Source organism: Eptatretus burgeri, chromosome 1 (genome assembly GCF_056783735.1).
Source record: "Eptatretus burgeri isolate ZD-2024b chromosome 1, Ebu_testis_v1, whole genome shotgun sequence".
In the NCBI taxonomy this organism is placed as follows: Eukaryota; Metazoa; Chordata; class Myxini; order Myxiniformes; family Myxinidae; genus Eptatretus; species Eptatretus burgeri.
In genome coordinates, this window is record NC_140961.1 from 157,501,259 (window position 1) to 157,518,603 (window position 17,345).

Consider the following 17,345-nt stretch of genomic DNA (forward strand, 5'->3'; position numbering starts at 1 on the left):
AAACTTAAAAAGTTGGGAGTAAGGAGCATCTTCAAAAGAAGGCAGGTTTTTCCACATCTGCTTGAACCAACTATGAGACATCTTAATGAATTTGGAAGATTTTTATGGTTGTTAAACTTTATCTTATTTTACCAAATGGGTAAAAAATCGTTCATTTATATATTTAGAAAATAAATTATTTAAATATTTTATTGGCTTTTTTATAACTCCATGTTTTATCCTGAGTTCAGGTGTAAATTCAAGATAATCCATTATTTTATTTATTCAACATCTTGTGTTGATAAATCCCTCAAAATGACAATCGTTAATAATATACATCATCAATCCATGAAACATTACCATCATTTGTTCAGTCTCTTCTCTTGTAAGAAAACGTGTATTGTCACCCTCATACTTAACATTCATTTCTGTTGTTTATCTTGAAAAGAAATTCATTTTTGGTGTAATTTTGAAACAGTTGTATTCCTTTTTATATTTTTTATTTTCATTAATTAGAATATAATCACAGAATAAACATTGTTTATTGGCTTCTGACTGTGTTTAATCCCACTCTATCACATGCAGGACAATTCTCAAATTTTTCACATGGAGAATCAGGTAATTCAAGAGGCTCAAGATCAAGTATACTATTCATACTTATAAAGAAAAACTTTACTTCAAACAAAATTCATCTTCGGTATCATCTTCGATACTTCCATTGGTGCTTTCACAATATTCTATACAATTACTTTCATCACTATCGTTTCAACACAAACTCTCGGTATCATAAGTGTCTTCTGCTCCAACAGAGATACTATCATCACTTTCATAATCTTCATTATCTTCACTTGAATAACGGCTCATATTTAATTAATAGAAAAAGCATTACCATCTATATCTGTATACTTTTTTCATTAACAGATTCAACTACTACATTCTTTATATTAAAGGGAATTTTTAAAATGGTCCTTAACTACAACTGAAGGAAATGCCTTTTTACTTGAAATATTAACATCCTTTGTTTCATCAAGATTTACATATTTAGGGTTGTTTGAAAAAAGTACAAATTTCTCCTCGCATATTAATTATGGTCGTCTCCTTTCTTTTGAAAGCTTCATCCATAAGGTTTTTCTTTTTTGATACTTTTTGTTGTTTCATTGATATTTTATTTTTGAATGTATTGCCAGAAGGAGAGAAGAAACTTTTGTTAGAACTACTTTAATTGATGTTCCTTCAGATACACTAAAAGCTCTTCCACTGAAGGAAATGGAAGAGCTCATATTATTCACCATAATTGATTTTTTTCCAAGAGTTGTTATATTTATCTTTATTCACTTTTACATCCTCCACATATTTCTCAGTATCTTTTACAAATGTAGAGATTCAGTGAAACTTGTCTTTTGTGTATTGATACATTGTATTCATAAAGTGAAAAACGTTGGTTGGTAAAATGGTTTTAAGCACAGATTCACCGATAAATTATCCTGAATTTTCGTCAAGAAAATTTTATTTTAAGCAAAGTATTGCTGTATAAATATGATGAATACAACATATTGCGATGTTTGTAATCAAGAATATAAATGTTCTAAAAAAAACATCTTCAAACAAACAAACACACGTTCAATATTTTCAAACAAATATCTCCATTTGAATTAGAAACAAGACATTTTGATGTCTGCTCTAAGGATGTCTTAAATAAGAGTAATGAAAATAACACCTTCAATCAAAAAACACATAAACAACATTGAGAAAAAGTTAAGGAGAAATAATAAGAAAATTATATTGGAAGGAGATGTCATTGAGACAAAACCATTTGAAATAATTATTCTTCAAAGTTGTTTTAAAGATCGGATAGAGGAAAAACTTATAAGATTTAATATTAATGGAAGATCCATTTGAGAAGCGATTCATATCTCAAAGGATTCAATTGTTAGTTGTTAGTTGTTGTTGTTAGTTGTTAGTCAAATGTTAAAAAAGCATAATTAATTCAAAATATATCTTGGAGCCTCCTTTATCTTCTCATGAGAAGATAATGTCATTGAAAAAAAAAATATGAAAAGGAATCCCCCACAATTTATTACATCAACTGATTGCTTCCTTAAATCTCCTATCTTTGAAGAGCTTATTAGATTTGAAGTTGAAGAACAACAACAAGGTAGTGGCTTCAAATTGAGAATGTTTCATGTATCGATCTTCATGTTCTTAAATCCACTCTGCTCAAGACTTCTTCTTATACTGATTTACCTAAGAATATAAAGAATAAAAAGGCAATAATTAGTATGAAAAATACTGATAGTAAATGATTTCCCTGGAGTATCTTAGCACATCTTTATCCACAGGAAAGGGACTGTGAAACAGTTCCAAATTTAAAATAAATATGAGAATAAATTAGAAACTGGGGATCTTGGTATCTCTTGAGGAAAACCCATGATCTTAAAAGATATAACAAGGTTTTGAAAATATGATTAACCTATCAATAAATGTTTATGGTTTAACTGATAAAAACAAAGTCCAAATTCTAAGAGTTATTTATACTACATCCAATGACAATTGGTCAAATGACCGGCATGTCTATCTGCTTTATTTCACTAATAAAGAAACGGCTCATTATGCTTATATCAAAAACTTTTCGAGATTGGTAAGTAGTTAAGTTTATAAATAAAAGCATAAATCATATCCTTGTAAGAGATGTCTAAATATCTTTCGATGTCAACAAAGACTCGATAAACATTTATGGTAATGTTTTTTTATGATAAAGCAGCAGTTGTTGAGAAGCCAGAACCTGGAGTGAAAGTTGTATTTACTGAAACAAATAAATGGATTAAAAAACCCATTTGTAATATTTGCTGATTTTTAAAGCATCTTGAAAAAGACTGATGATAAAAAAATATCAAAAGCATATTCCTTGTGGGTTTTGTTATTACATTAAATCATCTGCAGGAAGTAAATATGATAAGTTGGAGATGTATTGAGGACCTGATGCTGCTGATGAATTTGTTAAAAGGATAGAGGATGATTGTATTAAGCTAACTAAAATTATGTCAAGAACAAATATACCCCTTCACTTATCCCCAAATGAAGAGAAATAATTTGAAAAAGCAAGGATTTGTCATATTGGCTCAGAGGCTTTGGTAAAAACTGATAAAAGGGTTAGAGATTATTGCCATATAATGGGGAAATATAGAGGATCAGCTCATAATAATTGTAATCTTAATTATTGAATCTCAGCAATCAAACCTGTATTTCTTCGTAATAACTGTCATTATGATACGCTCTTGATAAAATAACTAAGTAAGACACCTGGAAAGATAATAGCAATTCATAATACAGAAAAACATTAGATCTCATTTACAAAACAGATTTATACTCATGAAATTGGTGTAAATGAAAATATTAGATTTCTTGACTCATAAATTTATGAAAACCCTCTAAGTTCTTTGGTGTCAAACATCTTCTCTTTTCCTATACTTTCTCATCAATTTAGGACTGAAGCCGACTTGGGTAAAGACATTTCTCTTCTTACTAAAATGTGTATTTACCCATATGATTATATGGATTCCTTTGAAAGAATTAAAGAAACAAGACTTCCTCCTCAAAAGCGTTTTTATAACAAGTTAGAAAGATGTCATATTACGGGTGAAGAATATCATGTCCTTTATTTAATAACTGATGTTTTATTACTCGCTGATGTGTTTGAGAAATTTAGGGAAGTTTGTTTTAATAACTTGGAAATATATAAATAAAGGACTTGATCCTGTCCATGATTATACATCTCCTGGAGTAGCCTGGAGCACCATGTTAAAATGACCAAACAACCCGTTTTTCTTCTAAGTGACGCAGATATGCTCTTGATGATTGAGAAGTCTAAAAGAGGAGGAATTTCACAAGATTTTTCAGAGATATGCAAAGGCAAATAATAAATATCTTCCAGAATTCTCACCTGATAAGCCCACATCTTACTTCATGTAATTTGATGCTAATACCTTGTATGGCTAGGCAATGTCTGAATCTCAACACTATAGTAATTTTAAATGGGTAAAAGAATACAAGATCAAATCTATCTTTGATGATATAATCTCCACACATTGAAAAGATTTACATAAATGGGATTATGGGTAGTATTTTGAACTAGATTTAAACTATCATAGAAAACTTCATAACAAACATAAAGACCTTCCTTATGGAGCTGAGAAAGAGATCCCCAATCAAGAGCTATTCGTCGGTTGTCAAAAACATTTGTTTAGTTCTTCAAATGAGTTTAAATATATTCCGACAACTAAATTACCAACAACATTGTTTGACAAATAAAAGTATATTTTACATCAAATAAATCTAAAGCAATTTATAGAAGCTGGACAAGTTGAAAAGGTTCATCGGGTACTTAAGTTAAGTCAAAGTCATTGTTTAGGTCAATATATTGAATATAATACGAGGATGAGAACAAAGTCTAAAAATGATTTTGAGAAGGACTTTTTTAAGTTGATGAATAATTCTGTATTTCGTAAAACAATGGAAAATATAAGGAATAGACAAATGTAAGACTTGCTACAACTGGGAGCAGCTGGAGAAGTTGACAAATAAACCAAGCTTTAAAATTGTGTAAATATTTAGATAATTTTGTGATGGTCATTTGAATATAAAGAGAAAAAGATGGATAAACAAATTTATGTGGGAACATCTGCTTTAGATCTTTCAAAGTATTTCACGTATGATTACTTTTATATTAATCTAAAGAAAAGATATGGTGAGAATATTGTAATGCCATATATAAGATATTAATAGACTCTTCAAACAAGTGATAACTACAGATTATGTTTATAAAGATATGAAAGAAGATGAAGATATTTATGATACAAGGAATTATGATCCAAATTACCCGCTCTTTTCAAATAAGAATAAAAATGTTGTTGGAAAATTTAAAGATTAATTAGGTGAAAAAAAATACTAAGTGAATTTGTGGGTGTTGCATCAAAGGCATATGCTTACAAAAACTTCACGAGAGGATTAAATGAATTCAAATGTGAAAATAAACTTAAAGGTCTGAAGAAGAGTGTATTGAAAGAGACCATGAACTTTCAACATTACCGTGAATTTATATGGAAGAGAAAGGATGTTTAGAGAGATGAATCTTTTTCAAAATTATAAACACAAAATATTCTCAGAGACTGTTCGTAAGAAAGCTGTAACAGCATTTGTTGATAAAAGATATATCATGAGTGATGGAAAAATAAATACATTGCCTTATGGATTTAAAGTATAAGCAATAATAAAAAAATGGGGTTGGGGGTTTTAACGGGCTACCGCTACATTATTCTAATTTTATGAATAAATTATTTTATTCCTGGAAGTAAAACATACTCTTATTATGGCTACTCAATTTGATTGAAGAAATTATCACATGAAAGGGGGTGAAGCGCAGCCCTCGGCAGGGTTAGTAGTATCAAAGGGGAGCACTATGACGAAGTAATGTCTACCAGTTTGAAAAGGAGAAATATGAGTGAGCATCAGCGAGCGAATATTGCGACATTAAGAAATGGTAGGGCTTACTGTGGCAAACCCTCTTTTTGACACTACCATTGAGGATTTTAGAAATCTCACCTAAGTAGTAGACCTTTGGCCTATGTTGACCGTTTTGTCTATGTTAACCTTACATATAATTGTCTATTAGAATTCAGTGACCTGAAATATAAATTATCTTGACATTTCAAGTCAATAAGATGAAAATTGAGGATTTTAGAAATCTGACCTAAGTTGTTGACCTTTAGCCTATGTTGACCTCTTGGTCTACGTTGACCTCAAAAATAATTCGCTTGTTGAAATCAGCGACCTGAAATATAAATCAACTTCAAATTTCTTGTCAATTGGATGAAATTTGAGGATTTTAGAAATCCCACCTTAGGTGTTGACCTTGGGCCTATGTCGACGATTTGGTCGATGTTGTCCTTTAAAAGAATTGGTTGATTGAATTGATTGATCTGAAATATATATCATCTTCAAATTTCAAGTCAATCGGATGAAAATTTTTGATTTTAGAAACACCAACTTCGTTGTTGACCTTGGGACTATGTTGACCTTTCAGTCCATATTGACCTCAAAAATAATTTGCTGGTTGAATTTGGTGACCTGCAAAAACACCTCTTCAAATTTCAAGTCAATCGAATGAAAATTGAGTATTTCAGAAAACTGGCCTATGTTGACCTTTTGGCAAATGTGGACCTCAAAAGTAATTAGTGGTTGAATTCGTTGGCCTGATATGTAAATCCTCTTTATATTTCAAGTCAATTGGATGGAAATTGAGGATTTTATAAATACCACCTCAGTTGTTGACCTTGGGCATATGTCGACCTTTTGGTCAATGTTAACCTTTAAAATAATTGGTTGGTTGAATTCAGTGACCTGAAATGTAAATCCTCTTCAAATTTCATGTCAGATGGATGAAAATTGAGGATTTTAGAAATACCACCTTAGTTGTTGACATTAGTCCTATGTTGTTGAACTTTTGGTCGATGTTGACTTGAAATTTGAAGATTTATATTTCATGTCAATGAATTCAACAAGCCATTTATTTTTGTAGTCAACATCGACCAAATCGTCAACAATGTAGAAAATGTCACAAGTTCTTGGTACACCAATGAGAATATTCTCCACCTCCCCCACCCTCTCAATGTCCAATTTCAGCCCACATCCGGTCAAACAGCAGGTTCATTATCATTTGATTGCCTAATTTTTGAACCGACTTCGTCTCTTTAAATCTCTGAACTACTGCAAAAATGATCAATACAAAAGTGGTACTGTACTTCATAAAATGTTTATTTTGGTGTTTTTGTTTTGGCTTTAGATTCTCAGGAATGTTTCCACTGCCCCAATTACTTTTGGTCAACTGAACATGGGGATGCTTGTGTAGTCATGGCTGAAGAATTTCTGGCTTTTTCTGATCCATTGTCCATCACTCTGTTGGTAATGTTACTCATTGGAATGGTATTGGTTGTTTTGGTAATGGTGATGATGTACACCCATCGTGAACTACATCTGGTGAAAGTTGAAAGTTTTGAAGTGAATCTCCTTCTTCTTGTTGCATTAGGAGGATGTTTTTGCAGTACATTATCTTTTATTGGCAAACCAACAGACAACTTGTGCAGCTTACGGGAAACTTGTCCCTGTATATTGCTCTCGCTTGCGATAATTTGCATGTTGGCAAATTGCACAAAAGGGTTCATTGCTTCCAAAGGTATAATCTACATTATTGAATTTAAATTTACCTGGACATGAAAATTATGCTTTATATCACACTATCAGAAAATAAAAATTGATATGCACTAACAACCGGTGTTGGTAAAGGCGCTGTCACACCTTGACGATTTCGCCAGCAATGGCAACGTATAAAAATGTATGTAAAACGTTGGCGTAAGCTGAAATTTTGATGTTTTTTTAAGTTTTGGTCGTATTCATAACATGTTGGTCCTATGCATAACATATTAGTAACGGGCTCAGAATGTTTCGTTGTCTTATAGAAAACTTATACCAACGAATGCTTAGCCTGTTGTCGGCGTTCATAACCTATGCCCAACAACAGTTTAACTTAGGCATAGCGTGCTGCACGTATCGCTGACGAACTCGTGGCGGAGCCTGTTAAAAACCTGCCGCACGCCGATTTAAATCATAACCGCCTGAGAATTGGAAGTGTCAACCACGCAGTCACATCTTGACGATTTAGCCAGCGTATGCCGACCTATGAAAAATGTGTCTAAAACGCTGGCACACGTTGATACGTTATGGGTAAGTTGTATATACGTTTAGAGCACGCTGAAAAACGATGAAGTACGCTGTCATATTTCGTGGTACGTCTAGTATGTCGTGAAATTTCAAGCATGCTGAAAATTTTACGACGAACTCGCCATATGGCTCACATGTTCCGCTACGCTGGGAGTAAGTTGTAGGCACGATATGCGATTGTTGACACACGTAGACACAAGTTCCTTGTAAGTTACTCATAAGTAGAAACACGTCGAGGTAATGTTTAGCATACCCGAAACTTTTTTCTCCATCAAGGCACATTTTCTTTTTTTCTCAGACTTTACTTATAATAAATGCCTTGAAGGCACGTGACGAAATATCTGAAGTTGTTGTTGCTTTTTTATTATCATTTTTTTAGTCTATCACGAATTTTAAAATATATTCGGACATTTGCTTTTAAGTTTCGACGTCGACGTGACAATATCCTCAAACAGAAAATATTCACAGAGGAAATAAGAATAAGATATGAGCAAACTGAAGAGGCAATCGGATGTGACGTAACGGCACATGACGAAATATCGGAAGTTATTGTTGATGTTTTTTTTAACGCTGCCAATACGCCATTATATGGTAGCTGTAAATTAGAAACACGTTCAGTAAGTTCTGTGATCGTCCGGAAGACCTCAAAGAAATACGTCTACATACGTCAATATGCATTGGAGATACGTTACACATAGGTTCAAAGCATGTCACTCATAGGTTAGAAATAAGTTTTGGGTACGCTAAGCATTACCTCGATGTGTTTCGACTTATGAGTAACTTGAAAATAACGTGCCTCGACGTGTGTCAACGATCGCATAACGTGCCTCGACGTGTGTCGATTGTGTATCGTGCATACAACACGTTACTTATAGGTTATAAATAAGTTTTGGGTACGCTAATCATTACCTCGACGTGTTTCGACTTATGAGTAACTTACAAGTAATGTGTGTCGACATGTGTCAACAATCGCATAACGTGCCTACAACTTATGGCGAGCGTAGCGGAATGTTTGAGTCATACGCTGGCATACGTCGTAAAATTTCAAGCATGCCAAATTTTGAGGACAACCGCAAAGTACAACGATGAAAGCCAGCGTACTACGACATATGGCAGTGTTTTTCAGTACGCTCTTAATGTTATCAAAACTTACCCATAAAGTATTTGACGTGTGCCAGCGTTTTAGACAAATTTTTCTTAAGTCGGCATACGCTGGCTAAATCGTCAAGGTGTGACAGCACCTTAAAAGGCAGTTTTATGAAACCATTATGTACAGTGTTTAAAAATGTACAATTCTGTATATAAACAGTTATGAAGGACAGAACATCAACAGTCGACTAAAAAATTATGGAATCCATTTGGAGCATCAGTTAGGAGATTGTGGTCTTCCAGGAAAGTCATAAGCTGCTGGTTGATGGGGTATTCCAATATTTTGCTCATCAGCCTCTTGTTTGAGCTGTTAGATTTATCCACAGAATCTTTAAATGCAAGTACAACTGAAGCCAACTTCCAGGAAGGTGGGAAAGCCGAATTTGATAGACATACATTGTACAGTTTTGAGAGAATTCTGAGAAATTTTGGCAAGCACATCTTCAGGACAATAGGAGGGATACGATCTGTTCCATTAGATTTAGAAATATCCAGCCCTTGGATTACTTTCCAAACTTTCTCAGTAGTGATAATAGCAGTGGATATTTTAATGTCCACACCGGAGTGACAAGTCGGCAGCGATTGATTTTGGTCATCAAGTATGGAGCTTTCAGAGAAATGCTCAGCAAAGTGGTTGGCTTTATCAATGTTTGAGGAAAGGACTTCAGGACCATTGAAAAGGACATGGGTTGTTGATATATTTTGCTTTAGGACACTGTTAGCAACTCTACAAAAGTCTCAGTAACCCAGGCATTGTGTTTAAATAGAGTTACAAACATGGTGTTAAAATTTCAATGAGAGATAGCAGCAGCACACGCAGAAACAAATCCAGCTAGGGAGTGTAATTTCACTTTGTAGGTCTGAGCAGGAATGAAAAGATCTATGGCAGCTTGAATACATATAGTGATCTTAGTGGCTGCCTCATAAGGACTGAGGCAAAAGACTGACTTCTAGGGAATATCCCCCAGGAAAGATTGCAAGGCATCCCTGTGAGCCTTGATGTGCTGCTGGAGAACTGTGCGATGAAATAGATGGATGGGAGCAGATGTTGAGGAGCAAGTTATTTGGACTTCAATGTTGCCATGATCTGTATTTCCGAGAGAAGCCAAAATGTTGGCAGTGTGAACCCTTGGATTTGAGCACAAAACAGATCAATAAGATATCTATTATCAATAGCACACTCTGGAATTTAGGTGTGAGCTCACATTATCTGAGGAAGCTAGGTTTCACAGACTATCATGTGACCTAGTGAAATTGTAGGCACTGCCAACAGAAGCATCAGTGGCATGAGAGTTGACCAACCATTCTTTGTGATGGACATGAAATTCTCCAAAGACCAACAGTCCATGTAAATCGAATATATGGAAGATATATCCAGGTTCAGGAGGAGGACATATCCAGAGATGTGGATGATACCTCACTATTATGACACAATTCACAAAGGGCAAGTAGACCATGGGAGTTCAACTGTATGAAGGACTGGATGGCAGAGAAGTTTCCCCGAACTCCTCTGATGCTTGCAAAGCAGACACCAAGTGGTTTGATTTTGGATTTGATTTTGGGTTCCACTGGTACCTGAACTCAAAATGCAGGTTGAGATCAGGTTTTCTTCGATAATTGAGTCCTAGTGAAAGAATAAAGGAAATAGGGACAAGAGGGGGAAAGTTAGAGCTTCAAAAAATCCAACTAATACAATGGAGGAAAAATACAGGAGACCATACAGACCCTCTACCAGAGCAGGGGTATTCAAATGGCATCATGAAAGCAATTAGAGGTAGATGCATGAGGCACCATCTCTGCATGTCCATGGCAGTACATCTACCCTGGCATTTAACACCTGCTGATATATCAGCCTCTCAGTGCGTTACCACCGAGTTTGGGATCCTTTACTATCGGGTGGCCATGATCAGCAGCATATTTTTGGTCTGTACCCTTTGGAGTGGGAGTTTACTGAATGTTGATCAGTGGGGAGAAGATTGGAATAAAGAGCAGAAACCAAGGTGCCAGAATATGGAACAAGCATTCCTTTGCTTGAAACAAAATATGAAAATACACTTTCTTCACAGTGTGAGTGGAACTGGAAGGGGGTAAACTAGTATGTATCGAGGTAAGAGGAGGTGCCTGCACTGCTATTTTGGTAGACTGCCAGCCAAGGCTCAGGAGATGCACCCACCTGGGTTTTAAATCACAGTTGTCCTCAGGAGACTCCCATCCAAAGCTAATGAGCTCTAATTGCCCGGGTTTGAAATCAGATTTGTCATTCTCTTAGGCAAACTGCCAATCAAGGCTAATGAATTATACCTACCTCAAGCAAGCCTGGTTTTAAGGCACCATACAACTACCTTTCACACCTCTGCATTTGGTTAGAAATGGGTCAGCATGAGAAGCCATACAATTAGAGTTTGATTCAGAGAGGCTATCTGAGATTCAGACCAAATATAATATTTTGCGAATGAGAAGTTGCTCAGTTCTTCACCCAATCCATCATTGCAAACCCTTTAACAGTATATTAAAGAGGAGTAAATTTAGAAACGACAATTACAATAAACATATATTTATTGTCACGCCTGAGGCTCGCAAACGTGATATACCTCGGCGCCGGGATTTTTTGTAAATCAAATGGATTCTAACTACTGTATTCAATTTAACTGATTTACAACTTTACCATTTCCCAAGGTGCATCAAATGTACAGAATTTGGTGGTTGCATGCATGGGAAGCAGATGGATGGAAGATGTGTTCTTACCTTTTTCAGAGTTTACTTATAACGAATAAATATGAGGAGAAAGGCGAATGGGACATGTCAAACAAAACAAACCATACAATTCAGCAGATATGATCAGGGAGGAATATGCAACTTATGTGCAGGAAAATAAATAACAAACCTCACCTGACTATGCACCACTGACCGCACTTTTACAAACAATGGGGTACTCAGTCGAGGACTTCCCTTTGTCGTAATGTGCAGGGTGATTATGCAGCTCGTTAAAGGTGCAGTGGAGGCGAAGAGAGTCAACAATGAAGCAAACCAGTGATGAAGAGCTAACAATGAAGAGACAAAGCAGAAGAGAGTCGGAGACAAGCGAGCGAAACAGACCACAATTTTATTTTCAAAAGGTCCCACTTGAAATTGATTTTGATTATATACTTTAGTCTGTGAGAGTACATCGTGGTTACAATGATATGCTTGTTTTTGTTTTTTCTGATGAGATGAGTTAATTATCTTCAAAAGGGGTGTTTAAATTTTACCAAATCCCCAGTTTTCATTCATGCACTCCCTTGGAGTTGGATCCCTTCATACGCGTGCAAATATTTTTGGGCCGCAAGTTTTCATGGCTTTTGGAGTTTTGGAGGAAACTCTCACACACACACACACACACACACACACACACACACACACACACACACACACACACACACACACACACACACACACACACACACACACACACACAATTATTATTATAGATTATGTAAGATAATCATAACCCCATTTTCTACTTTAGCTTTTAATTCCATTCCTTCTGAAATTAAACAATAAGCATCAATTTCTTCACTTTCAAGGAATATTGAACTGCATACTATGAGGCCACACTGTGAATCACCTCGATGTAGGTCATTTCACTCTCACATCATTGCCAATGCAACAGCAATGTACTACTTTTATATTTTTAGGTCGTTTTTTTTTTGTTTTCGTTTTTAGTTTTTTCTACCTTCCAACATGACCTCTTTGCTGCAACCTATGGATCAAGGCATTATAGCCACATTTAAGGCTTATTATTTATGGCGCACCTTTTTCCAGCTTATCAGCGATATAGTAGATGGAAATAAGCTGACAACAAAGGAGTCACATGGCTACAACATTATGAAAGCCATTGACAACAATGGGGAGTCTTGGCAGGATATTATGTCTTAAAATATGAATGGTGCGTAGCGAAAACTCTGGACTGAATGTGCAACAACTTCTGAGGATTTGAGGAGACAGAGTCAGAAATTAAATGCGTCATTGTGGGGAGGGCCATTCAAGTTGGGTTCAATGACATAGCGGAGGTGAACATTGTGGAGTTGCTCGGGTCCCATGGAGAGGACTTATCGAATGAAGATCTGATGCAGAAAGACCAACAACAAGTGAGAGGATTATATTACTGAAGAAGCACCACTCCCTTGATCATTTACTGTAAAAATATTGTAACAGATGATTTTGGTGATATGGAAACAATAGAGGCAAACTTCAGTGAGGATTATCTAAACAGAGAATGCAGCTCAAAGGTTAAAAAGGTTGTTGACCAATAGCATTGCCTGCTACAATGAGCTATACCAGCAGAAGAAGAAAAAAGCTGTCCAGAAATCATTGGATAAATCATTTAAACATACAGAGAAGATCCCTGTAACTAGCCCAGTTTCATCCTCAGATGAAGAGTCAGACAAACCTGCCTTATTGTCTGAATCCCACCACTTCCCATCCCAGCAGCCTTCTCCACAAGCAAGCTCTTCAATCATCTCACATGAGTTTTATGTCATTTACTTGTGTAAAAACTGATCAAAAATGACTGATTGGAGTTATTTTATTCGAAATATTCAATGAGACTGGAAGATATGATGATTCGTAGCAAGAAAAAGCATCATTTAAAAACAATTCCCCAAGGTAAAACAATTCCCCCAGGTTACAAATGTTACCCTATTTTATTTATCTTCTGGGACATTTTGTTTTGACGGTACAGAGTTGTGAGCATGCTTAAGTCTGAACCCTCGGCCTAGCTTCAGGTGTGCTTGTATCTTATTTATTTATTAGACATCCTATGTACGTAAATTAATACTCATTTTACTATGTGCACATTTCACATCACATGCAGCAAATTTCACCTCCCTTTGCCTTGTATTTATTCTTCTTAAAAAAAAAAACGCTTTTGTGCACCACCCATGAGGCTTGGTTTGCAATTCACCATCTTCAATTCCAATGGAAGATTAGTAATTACTCTTTTATGGAAAATATTTTTTGAGTTTTTTATCCTCAAAAATAGACTGCAGTGAACACACAGTTGTGTAAAAAGATTGGAATTTAATACCACACTCAAACCATCCTTATGAAGGGGGACAGACAAATACACAAATGTACACTGTGTTTTATCAAAAAGTCGGGAGACTTCTTATGTTGGGAGGCCTGGACACTCCATTGGCTCAATACAACATAAATCCTCAAAAAATTCTGCCAAGATAGAACGTATAAAACTATAACTTACCTACCATTCCTCTGTGGAGAATTCCCCATCCAATAACACTCATTAAACTTTAGGACATCATCCTTGAACAAAAAAAATTCCACCCAAAAGTGCCAGTTTGTCATTCTTCTTATTCTTATTCTTTTCTAACAGCCCAACTCAAAATTGGTTGAAGCTACAAAATAGGTTTCAACACCAATCTATTGCATTTTAAAGTGGGAAGATGCAAATTGATCGAAATTTTAAAAGCATGAAAGGATTCCATGAAAAGTACACAAAACTGCATTCCTTTGTAAACTCAAACAGCCTGATGGGAGCGGAGCTACCAGACACATTTGCCCAAGCACCAATCAGACCTAATTGGCTGTGGTTAACAGGTGACTATTATCAGCCAGGTCTGTGCAGGGCAGTCACGGGGCCAATCGATAGCAACAAATAGAGCAAGTGTATATGATTATGTATGTATGAATGCATGCATGTATGTCTGTTCTTCACCCAAATCCTCAAACCCCTCCTAAAGCAAAGTCCTCAAAATTTGCTCCTAAAGCAAAGTCCCTAAAAGCCTCAAAATCCTCTATCTCAACTCTTTCCCCTCTCTGCCCCCCTCCCTCAATCCATCTCTATCATCCTCTCTCCCTTTCTTTTTCAAGTCCTCAACTGCCCCAAACCCCAAGTGCTCAATACCCCTTTCCAACACCAAGTCAACCCCCCTCCCCCCCAGCCCTTCCCAACATCTCAATCTCTGTCTTCCAACTCCATGTACCCTCACCCTCAACTTTCTGTCGTTCCTTCCATATTTCTTCCTGTTCTTAACAATGTTGCACAAATATATGCTGGAAATTTTGGTGCACGAGAAGGTCATTCCACCTATCATGCCTGCATTGTTCTTGTTCCTGTTTGTTTATAACAATGTTAAAAGTAAATAAATATGGAACATTGAATTCACAATCACTTCCCCCCTTTCTTCCCTTATCCCTACTACAATTCATGGACCGGTGTTTGTTTGTGTGTTTGTCACATTATTACTCCTACAGTTCTGGGCCGTTTACATCCAGACTTGTTCCATATGATCAGCATGACCCCAATTAATCTATACGGGTGTTTTCATCTTTGCCAGTAATCTTGCATGGAGGGGGGTGGGAGGGGACACAAATTATTTATGTAAATGTATGTCGTGTAGTGCCACCTCCAGGTGGGGGAGGGTATTAAAACTTTGCAGCATTTTCAGTGCAGTATTCTTGTCCCCACGTATTCCAGTGCAGTGATGTGTTTTGAATTATATGCAGTAGGTATGTTTTTGCTTCTTGCACGTAACCCAGGTTATTATTATTTTTTGCCTCTAACTAGTTCTATCAGTTGTCTATATATCGCCCAAATAAGGGTATGCGTGTCAGTCGAACGTGTTGCATTCTTGGAACAATATTGCCCATAGGGCGAGGACTCTGCTAGTATCACAAATACAATAACATGACCCCTCCCCCTGGCCCCTCCCGCAGTAAGTGGGGCGTGTCATGATTATGAAGTCACAATAATTTGGTACCAATGTCGCAACCATGGTGCCAACATTACACCTCCATGACAATTATTACTGTTGCACTTGTAGCACGAATCACACGCTCATTAGTGTGAGGACACCAAATTTAATATTATCTCCATATTTCATGTCAGGATGCAATGATATGATTTCTCAGATATTCTGCAAACATGCATTGTTACCTCCGCCACGGAAGTTAGAAGGAAGATATTTTTTTCACCCCTTTATGTTTGTTTGTGTGTTTGTTTATGTGCATGGTATCTCAAAAAGTTGTGGGTGGATTCAGATGAAATTTGGTGGTTAGGATGGATGTGTGCAAGGACGAACTGATTAGATTTTAGTGAAGATCTGGATCCGAATTTGGCGACTACAATTTTTGAAGTGATTCTTACCATTAATAGATAGAGCCATAATGATATATATGTTGTTTCGAAAGGTTGTGGATGGATTCTGACAAAATTCGGTGGACACTTTGGGTGTGTGACTCGGAAGAATTGGCATATAATAATTTTGTGGATTCGAATCCGGATGTGGATCTGAAATTTTTTGAAGTGATTCTTCACCATTGAGAGATAGGGCGAAACCGATATATGGCACGATATATCAAAAAGTTATTGAGCTTGATATGTTCCACTGGATGAGGCATTGCGTGGTGGGGGTATACGCTCTATCAAGTACCCTTCTAGTTACCCTCGCCAAAGGAGATGGCATTGCATTTGGGTCCGTTTGTAACTTGGCAAAAAAAATTGTTGGTCTGGAGCATTTGTCTGTCTGTTTGTTTGTCTGTCTGTTTGTTTGTCTATTTGTTTACTTGGTGAAAAAAATCAGAATTTTTTTTTTTGCTATTAGAAAAAAAAAAAAAAATTCTCTGTCTGTTGCTGGGAAAAAAAAAATAGATTTTTTTTTTTGCGAAGTATGTTGGTCTTTCTGTTGGGTCGCCGAAATAGATGACCCTTATTGTCAGTAATTCTGTGTTTGTTTGGATGTTTGTTTGGATGTTTGTTCGTTTGTCATCAGCATAATTGGTAGTAATCGTGGGCGGATTTTGACCAAACTCGGGTGGGAGGTACATCTTATGACTTCGTGCTTTGGAAATTGTGATGGTTGCTAGGGATGCTTTGGTTCCCTAGCAACAACCGAAAAAAAACCTTCAGAATCGGTACCGTTCACACAAAATCAATTCCGAAAGCCATTATCCCACGAAGGGCTATGAAATTTGGCAGGAATATCTACAGGTGATGCTCTATCAAATATATTCCGGTTTTTGTGATATATGGAATACTTTACCCGCAGCACCCCCAACAATTAGGGTATGCACGAAAATTGGCGAAAGTTGAAGGCCCCCTAGCGACCAGGTGATTACATCGATACGAATGAAACTTTGCAGGTTCATGGTACTCAGTGAGTACTACAACTTTGCGTCAGGACATATTGACCGATTTCGCTTAGGTCAGTGGTCAAAGGTCAATTAGTGCAAAAATCGATAATATGCGAGAGCTGGATGTGCCTTCGCGCAAAATGCTACTCCTAGGGTTATGGTCGGATGGTCAAGAAAATTCGCACTAATCGTCTGGAATAGATTGTGCACAAACGAACAAGCCGGATTTTCGATTTAGATCTTTGTTCACCAACAGCACCCCCTCGAACTTTGGGGATTTCCGATTTCAAACCGCATTTTCGGTACTTTTCATT

At 36.3% G+C, this 17,345-nt stretch overlaps 1 long non-coding RNA gene across 1 annotated transcript in view; it reads left to right on the forward strand.

Moving 5' to 3' along the window:
- The window catches only part of LOC147035840 (uncharacterized), a 77,760-nt gene extending 70,559 nt beyond the window's left edge, over window positions 1-7,201 (forward strand). The window contains exon 4 of the long non-coding RNA XR_015049015.1: window positions 6,818-7,201. This is a non-coding gene — a long non-coding RNA (uncharacterized LOC147035840). The remainder of the gene's footprint in view (window positions 1-6,817) is intronic.
- Window positions 7,202-17,345: the final 10,144 nt, after the last annotated feature.